The following is a 9,567-nucleotide window of genomic DNA, read 5'->3' on the forward strand; positions in this document are numbered from 1 at the left end:
TGGGGAGCGTTTCGTAGTATGCGCAGTGCAATGGAGACGCGGAAACTTGTTGTGGCCCAGTGTTTTGCAGTTGGCCGACAAGATTGGTACACAGTTGTAAGGAGCGAGGCACTGAGTTGGCATAAATAATGTAGTGCACAATGGTTCTCGAGATGTGTTTGTTACCTCAGGTGCTGTATAATTGTCTACAATGAGTGAAAACGGAGCAATTTGTGACGGCTCTTTCAATTTAAGACGTTAAAAACAGACGGAATTTGCATTTGTAATACCAGAGCATCGAAACTACTTGGAACTTTTGTGTATATGAACGGGTCCGCGCCTTTGTACTCTGCTCCCTTCACCGCTACAAACCAACCAACCATCGTGTCCGTGCGCATCTGAGTCGCAAAGAATGGGGAATAGCGCAGTTTGCTCGTGCATGGGGCGTAGCTCAGTTGGTAGAGCGTTCGCTTGGCATGCGAAAGGTCCAGGGTTCAAGCCGCGGCGCCTCCATTTTTTGTGGTCAGTGCATGGTAAGTGTTGGTCGCGGCGAACCTAAAGGCACGCAAGATGTTGCAAAGCCAGCGTCACAGACTGATATGATGTATACTGACGTAAGGAGAGCAAGATGTAAGTGTGGGGACCGGCTGTTATCGAGGTGTCATCGAGTGCAGATCTGTCTTAGGTATCGCGGCTTAACCTCATTGAAGTCTAGAGGGTTGACAACACGTTGGTCTTACTCAGAGCGGTGTCCGAATTCTATTTTCGACGTTATACGTGCCACTTTCATTTTGGCAACTACGATTCGAAACAGAATGCACGAAACCTGAAAGACACCCTAACGGATACATAGAGAGTAGTGTTTGTCTGCTGAATAATGGGAGTGCAAGGGTCTGTGTCGTCTATATGGCTGTGTGTAGCACCATTAGTCTTCGGGGTGGGTGGGCGGTCGTAGCTCAGATGGTAGAGCGCTCGCTTAGTATGCGAGAGGTACTGGGATCAATACCCAGTGCCTCCAGAATTTTTAACACACCTACATGCGCACCTTGATATGCAAGTGGAATAATTCACGACCAGCAGATGTGTCTAGGAAGATACAAGCGAATGATTAGCATCCACAATTGACAAGCGTGCTGTTATTTGTGCCAGGAAGCACCCTCCTACCACGCCTACACTTAATTTAGAAACAGTACAAGTGTTCCCGTAAGATTCTCAAGCCTATGTCGGAAAGATCTGCCTTGCGCCGAGTTCACGTAAATCCCACTGCACATTCCTATTCCTTGCGTGCAGTCAGCTGCTACTGGTGTTGCTAGTTGTGACTGCTGATAACAGATGCCGTAGCAATCAATTCATGGAGTGAGTTGTATGTTTTGCGATAGTCTGTCTCTGACAAGCAAGCACAGGTGACATAGGTGCGAACACAGGAAGCTTGCAGACCCTCGCTGCCTGCAGACACCGAGCAGCCACACTAGGAGGGCGGCCTAAGCCGTAGGCGAAATGTACTCATTCGCTTTGGCGCGACGTCGAACTATAAATAATGCTGTCACTAGCGTGAGCGTCGTGGAAAGTCGGAAAAGTCGGCTGCGAGGGTGAGTGCCAAGTTTGGGGAGCGTTTCGTAGTATGCGCAGTGCAATGGAGACACGGAAACTTGTTGTGGCCCAGTGTTTTGCAGTTGGACGACAAGATTGGTACACAGTTGTAAGGAGCGAGGCACTGAGTTGGCATAAATAATGTAGTGCACAATGGTTCTCGAGATGTGTTTGTTACCTCAGGTGCTGTATAATTGTCTACAATGAGTGAAAACGGAGCAATTTGTGACGGCTCTTTCAATTTAAGACGTTAAAAACAGACGGAATTTGCATTTGTAATACCAGAGCATCGAAACTACTTGGAACTTTTGTGTATATGAACGGGTCCGCGCCTTTGTACTCTGCTCCCTTCACCGCTACAAACCAACCAACCATCGTGTCCGTGCGCATCTGAGTCGCAAACAATGGGGAATAGCGCAGTTTGCTCGTGCATGGGGCGTAGCTCAGTTGGTAGAGCGTTCGCTTGGCATGTGAAAGGTCCAGGGTTCAAGCCGCGGCGCCTCCATTTTTTGTGGTCAGTGCATGGTAAGTGTTGGTCGCGGCGAACCTAAAGGCACGCAAGATGTTGCAAAGCCAGCGTCACAGACTGATATGATGTATACTGACGTAAGGAGAGCAAGATGTAAGTGTGGGGACCGGCTGTTATCGAGGTGTCATCGAGTGCAGATCTGTCTTAGGTATCGCGGCTTAACCTCATTGAAGTCTAGAGGGTGGACAACACGTTGGTCTTACTCAGAGCGGTGTCCGAATTCTATTTTCGACGTTATACGTGCCACTTTCATTGTGGCCAACTACGATTCGATACAGAATGCACGAAACCTGAAAGACACCCTAACGGATACATAGAGAGTAGTGTTTGTCTGCTGAATAATGGGAGTGCAAGGGTCTGTGTCGTCTATATGGCTGTATGTAGCACCATTAGTCTTCAGGGTGGATGGGCGGGCGTAGCTCAGATGGTAGAGCGCTCGCTTAGTATGCGAGAGGTACTGGGATCAATACCCAGTGCCTCCAGAATTTTTAACACACCTACATGCGCACCTTGATATGCAAGTGGAATAATTCACGACCAGCAGATGTGTCTAGGAAGATACAAGCGAATGATTAGCATCCACAATTGACAAGCGTGCTGTTATTTGTGCGCAGGAAGCACCCTCCTCCCACGCCTACACTTAATTTAGAAACAGTACAAGTGTTCCCGTAAGATTCTCAAGCCTATGTCGGAAAGATCTGCCTTGCGCCGAGTTCACGTAAATCCCACTGCACATTCCTATTCTTTGCGTGCAGTCAGCTGCTACTGGTGTTGCTAGTTGTGACTGCTGATAACAGATGCCGTAGCAATCAATTCATGGAGTGAGTTGTATGTTTTGCGATAGTCTGTCTCTGACAAGCAAGCACAGGTGACATAGGTGCGAACACAGGAAGCTTGCAGACCCTCGCTGCCTGCAGACACCGAGCAGCCACACTAGGAGGGCGGCCTAAGCCGTAGGCGAAATGTACTCATTCGCTTTGGCGCGACGTCGAACTATAAATAATGCTGTCACTAGCGTGAGCGTCGTGGAAAGTCGGAAAAGTCGGCTGCGAGGGTGAGTGCCAAGTTTGGGGAGCGTTTCGTAGTATGCGCAGAGCAATGGAGACGCGGAAACTTGTTGTGGCCCAGTGTTTTGCAGTTGGACGACAAGATTGGTACACAGTAGTAAAGAGCGAGGCACTGAGTTGGCATAAATAATGTAGTGCACAATGGTTCTCGAGATGTGTTTGTTACCTCAGGTGCTGTATAATTGTCTACAATGAGTGAAAACGGAGCAATTTGTGACGGCTCTTTCAATTTAAGACGTTAAAAACAGACGGAATTAGCATTTGTAATACCAGAGCATCGAAACTACTTGGAACTTTTGTGTATATGAACGGGTCCGCGCCTTTGTACTCTGCTCCCTTCACCACTACAAACCAACCAACCATCGTGTCCGTGCGCATCTGAGTCGCAAACAATGGGGAATAGCGCAGTTTGCTCGTGCATGGGGCGTAGCTCAGTTGGTAGAGCGTTCGCTTGGCATGTGAAAGGTCCAGGGTTCAAGCCGCGGCGCCACCATTTTTTGTGGTCAGTGCATGGTAAGTGTTGGTCGCGGCGAACCTAAAGGCACGCAAGATGTTGCAAAGCCAGCGTCACAGACTGATATGATGTATACTGACGTAAGGAGAGCAAGATGTAAGTGTGGGGACCGGCTGTTATCGAGGTGTCATCGAGTGCAGATCTGTCTTAGGTATCGCGGCTTAACCTCATTGAAGTCTAGAGGGTGGACAACACGTTGGTCTTACTCAGAGCGGTGTCCGAATTCTATTTTCGACGTTATACGTGCCACTTTCATTTTGGCAACTACGATTCGATACAGAATGCACGAAACCTGAAAGACACCCTAACGGATACATAGAGAGTAGTGTTTGTCTGCTGAATAATGGGAGTGCAAGGGTCTGTGTCGTCTATATGGCTGTATGTAGCACCATTAGTCTTTGGGGTGGATGGGCGGGCGTAGCTCAGATGGTAGAGCGCTCGCTTAGTATGCGAGAGGTACTGGGATCAATACCCAGTGCCTCCAGAATTTTTAACACACCTACATGCGCACCTTGATATGCAAGTGGAATAATTCACGACCAGCAGATGTGTCTAGGAAGATGCAAGCGAATGATTAGCATCCACAATTGACAAGCGTGCTGTTATTTGTGCGCAGGAAGCACCCTCCTCCCACGCCTACACTTAATTTAGAAACAGTACAAGTGTTCCCGTAAGATTCTCAAGCCTATGTCGGAAAGATCTGCCTTGCGCCGAGTTCACGTAAATCCCACTGCACATTCCTATTCTTTGCGTGCAGTCAGCTGCTACTGGTGTTGCTAGTTGTGACTGCTGATAACAGATGCCGTAGCAATCAATTCATGGAGTGAGTTGTATGTTTTGCGATAGTCTGTCTCTGACAAGCAAGCACAGGTGACATAGGTGCGAACACAGGAAGCTTGCAGACCCTCGCTGCCTGCAGACACCGAGCAGCCACACTAGGAGGGCGGCCTAAGCCGTAGGCGAAATGTACTCATTCGCTTTGGCGCGACGTCGAACTATAAATAATGCTGTCACTAGCGTGAGCGTCGTGGAAAGTCGGAAAAGTCGGCTGCGAGGGTGAGTGCCAAGTTTGGGGAGCGTTTCGTAGTATGCGCAGTGCAATGGAGACGCGGAAACTTGTTGTGGCCCAGTGTTTTGCAGTTGGACGACAAGATTGGTACACAGTAGTAAAGAGCGAGGCACTGAGTTGGCATAAATAATGTAGTGCACAATGGTTCTCGAGATGTGTTTGTTACCTCAGGTGCTGTATAATTGTCTACAATGAGTGAAAACGGAGCAATTTGTGACGGCTCTTTCAATTTAAGACGTTAAAAACAGACGGAATTAGCATTTGTAATACCAGAGCATCGAAACTACATGGAACTTTTGTGTATATGAACGGGTCCGCGCCTTTGTACTCTGCTCCCTTCACCGCTACAAACCAACCAACCATCGTGTCCGTGCGCATCTGAGTCGCAAACAATGGGGAATAGCGCAGTTTGCTCGTGCATGGGGCGTAGCTCAGTTGGTAGAGCGTTCGCTTGGCATGTGAAAGGTCCAGGGTTCAAGCCGCGGCGCCTCCATTTTTTGTGGTCAGTGCATGGTAAGTGTTGGTCGCGGCGAACCTAAAGGCACGCAAGATGTTGCAAAGCCAGCGTCACAGACTGATATGATGTATACTGACGTAAGGAGAGCAAGATGTAAGTGTGGGGACCGGCTGTTATCGAGGTGTCATCGAGTGCAGATCTGTCTTAGGTATCGTGGCTTAACCTCATTGAAGTCTAGAGGGTGGACAACACGTTGGTCTTACTCAGAGCGGTGTCCGAATTCTATTTTCGACGTTATACGTGCCACTTTCATTTTGGCAACTACGATTCGATACAGAATGCACGAAACCTGAAAGACACCCTAACGGATACATAGAGAGTAGTGTTTGTCTGCTGAATAATGGGAGTGCAAGGGTCTGTGTCGTCTATATGGCTGTATGTAGCACCATTAGTCTTCGGGGTGGATGGGCGGGCGTAGCTCAGATGGTAGAGCGCTCGCTTAGTATGCGAGAGGTACTGGGATCAATACCCAGTGCCTCCAGAATTTTTAACACTCCTACATGCGCACCTTGATATGCAAGTGGAATAATTCACGACCAGCAGATGTGTCTAGGAAGATGCAAGCGATTGATTAGCATCCACAATTGACAAGCGTGCTGTTATTTGTGCGCAGGAAGCACCCTCCTCCCACGCCTACACTTAATTTAGAAACAGTACAAGTGTTCCCGTAAGATTCTCAAGCCTATGTCGGAAAGATCTGCCTTGCGCCGAGTTCACGTAAATCCCACTGCACATTCCTATTCTTTGCGTGCAGTCAGCTGCTACTGGTGTTGCTAGTTGTGACTGCTGATAACAGATGCCGTAGCAATCAATTCATGGAGTGAGTTGTATGTTTTGCGATAGTCTGTCTCTGACAAGCAAGCACAGGTGACATAGGTGCGAACACAGGAAGCTTGCAGACCCTCGCTGCCTGCAGACACCGAGCAGCCACACTAGGAGGGCGGCCTAAGCCGTAGGCGAAATGTACTCATTCGCTTTGGCGCGACGTCGAACTATAAATAATGCTGTCACTAGCGTGAGCGTCGTGGAAAGTCGGAAAAGTCGGCTGCGAGGGTGAGTGCCAAGTTTGGGGAGCGTTTCGTAGTATGCGCAGTGCAATGGAGACGCGGAAACTTGTTGTGGCCCAGTGTTTTGCAGTTGGACGACAAGATTGGTACACAGTAGTAAAGAGCGAGGCACTGAGTTGGCATAAATAATGTAGTGCACAATGGTTCTCGAGATGTGTTTGTTACCTCAGGTGCTGTATAATTGTCTACAATGAGTGAAAACGGAGCAATTTGTGACGGCTCTTTCAATTTAAGACGTTAAAAACAGACGGAATTTGCATTTGTAATACCAGAGCATCGAAACTACTTGGAACTTTTGTGTATATGAACGGGTCCGCGCCTTTGTACTCTGCTCCCTTCACCGCTACAAACCAACCAACCATCGTGTCCGTGCGCATCTGAGTCGCACAGAATGGGGAATAGCGCAGTTTGCACGTGCATGGGGCGTAGCTCAGTTGGTAGAGCGTTCGCTTGGCATGTGAAAGGTCCAGGGTTCAAGCCGCGGCGCCTCCATTTTTTGTGGTCAGTGCATGGTAAGTGTTGGTCGCGGCGAACCTAAAGGCACGCAAGATGTTGCAAAGCCAGCGTCACAGACTGATATGATGTATACTGACGTAAGGAGAGCAAGATGTAAGTGTGGGGACCGGCTGTTATCGAGGTGTCATCGAGTGCAGATCTGTCTTAGGTATCGCGGCTTAACCTCATTGAAGTCTAGAGGGTGGACAACACGTTGGTCTTACTCAGAGCGGTGTCCGAATTCTATTTTCGACGTTATACGTGCCACTTTTATTTTGGCAACTACGATTCGATACAGAATGCACGAAACCTGAAAGACACCCTAACGGATACATAGAGAGTAGTGTTTGTCTGCTGAATAATGGGAGTGCAAGGGTCTGTGTCGTCTATATGGCTGTATGTAGCACCATTAGTCTTCGGGGGAGGGGGGGGGGGGGGGAAGCCGGCGTAGCTCAGATGGTAGAGCGCTCGCTTAGTATGCGAGAGGTACTGGGATCAATACCCAGTGCCTCCAGAATTTTTAACACACCAACATGCGCACCTTGATATGCAAGTGGAATAATTCACGACCAGCAGATGTGTCTAGGAAGATGCAAGCGAATGATTAGCATCCACAATTGACAAGCGTGCTGTTATTTGTGCGCAGGAAGCACCCTCCTCCCACGCCTACACTTAATTTAGAAACAGTACAAGTGTTCCCGTAAGATTCTCAAGCCTATGTCGGAAAGATCTGCCTTGCGCCGAGTTCACGTAAATCCCACTGCACATTCCTATTCTTTGCGTGCAGTCAGCTGCTACTGGTGTTGCTAGTTGTGACTGCTGATAACAGATGCCGTAGCAATCAATTCATGGAGTGAGTTGTATGTTTTGCGATAGTCTGTCTCTGACAAGCAAGCACAGGTGACATAGGTGCGAACACAGGAAGCTTGCAGACCCTCGCTGCCTGCAGACACCGAGCAGCCACACTAGGAGGGCGGCCTAAGCCGTAGGCAAAATGTACTCATTCGCTTTGGCGCGACGTCGAACTATAAATAATGCTGTCACTAGCGTGAGCGTCGTGGAAAGTCGGAAAAGTCGGCTGCGAGGGTGAGTGCCAAGTTTGGGGAGCGTTTCGTAGTATGCGCAGTGCAATGGAGACGCGGAAACTTGTTGTGGCCCAGTGTTTTGCAGTTGGACGACAAGATTGGTACACAGTAGTAAAGAGCGAGGCACTGAGTTGGCATAAATAATGTAGTGCACAATGGTTCTCGAGATGTGTTTGTTACCTCAGGTGCTGTATAATTGTCTACAATGAGTGAAAACGGAGCAATTTGTGACGGCTCTTTCAATTTAAGACGTTAAAAACAGACGGAATTAGCATTTGTAATACCAGAGCATCGAAACTACTTGGAAATTTTGTGTATATGAACGGGTCCGCGCCTTTGTACTCTGCTCCCTTCACCGCTACAAACCAACCAACCATCGTGTCCGTGCGCATCTGAGTCGCAAACAATGGGGAATAGCGCAGTTTGCTCGTGCATGGGGCGTAGCTCAGTTGGTAGAGCGTTCGCTTGGCATGTGAAAGGTCCAGGGTTCAAGCCGCGGCGCCACCATTTTTTGTGGTCAGTGCATGGTAAGTGTTGGTCGCGGCGAACCTAAAGGCACGCAAGATGTTGCAAAGCCAGCGTCACAGACTGATATGATGTATACTGACGTAAGGAGAGCAAGATGTAAGTGTGGGGACCGGCTGTTATCGAGGTGTCATCGAGTGCAGATCTGTCTTAGGTATCGCGGCTTAACCTCATTGAAGTCTAGAGGGTGGACAACACGTTGGTCTTACTCAGAGCGGTGTCCGAATTCTATTTTCGACGTTATACGTGCCACTTTCATTTTGGCAACTACGATTCGATACAGAATGCACGAAACCTGAAAGACACCCTAACGGATACATAGAGAGTAGTGTTTGTCTGCTGAATAATGGGAGTGCAAGGGTCTGTGTCGTCTATATGGCTGTATGTAGCACCATTAGTCTTCGGGGTGGATGGGCGGGCGTAGCTCAGATGGTAGAGCGCTCGCTTAGTATGCGAGAGGTACTGGGATCAATACCCAGTGCCTCCAGAATTTTTAACACACCTACATGCGCACCTTGATATGCAAGTGGAATAATTCACGACCAGCAGATGTGTCTAGGAAGATGCAAGCGAATGATTAGCATCCACAATTGACAAGCGTGCTGTTATTTGTGCGCAGGAAGCACCCTCCTCCCACGCCTACACTTAATTTAGAAACAGTACAAGTGTTCCCGTAAGATTCTCAAGCCTATGTCGGAAAGATCTGCCTTGCGCCGAGTTCACGTAAATCCCACTGCACATTCCTATTCTTTGCGTGCAGTCAGCTGCTACTGGTGTTGCTAGTTGTGACTGCTGATAACAGATGCCGTAGCAATCAATTCATGGAGTGAGTTGTATGTTTTGCGATAGTCTGTCTCTGACAAGCAAGCACAGGTGACATAGGTGCGAACACAGGAAGCTTGCAGACCCTCGCTGCCTGCAGACACCGAGCAGCCACACTAGGAGGGCGGCCTAAGCCGTAGGCGAAATGTACTCATTCGCTTTGGCGCGACGTCGAACTATAAATAATGCTGTCACTAGCGTGAGCGTCGTGGAAAGTCGGAAAAGTCGGCTGCGAGGGTGAGTGCCAAGTTTGGGGAGCGTTTCGTAGTATGCGCAGTGCAATGGAGACGCGGAAACTTGTTGTGGCC

General features: G+C 48.8%; 2 non-coding genes across 2 annotated transcripts; both read left to right on the forward strand.

The window, feature by feature from the left end:
• The first annotated feature begins 3,586 nt into the window (after window positions 1-3,586).
• Window positions 3,587-3,658, forward strand: Trnaa-ggc (transfer RNA alanine (anticodon GGC)). Its single transcript has one exon. It is a non-coding gene; the product is annotated as a tRNA-Ala (tRNA).
• Window positions 3,659-8,347: 4,689 nt separating this feature from the next.
• On the forward strand, window positions 8,348-8,419 carry Trnaa-ggc (transfer RNA alanine (anticodon GGC)). The gene has a single exon. It is a non-coding gene; the product is annotated as a tRNA-Ala (tRNA).
• The last annotated feature ends 1,148 nt before the right edge of the window (window positions 8,420-9,567 follow it).

This window comes from Schistocerca gregaria, chromosome 9 (assembly GCF_023897955.1).
Source record: "Schistocerca gregaria isolate iqSchGreg1 chromosome 9, iqSchGreg1.2, whole genome shotgun sequence".
Taxonomy (NCBI): Eukaryota; Metazoa; Arthropoda; class Insecta; order Orthoptera; family Acrididae; genus Schistocerca; species Schistocerca gregaria.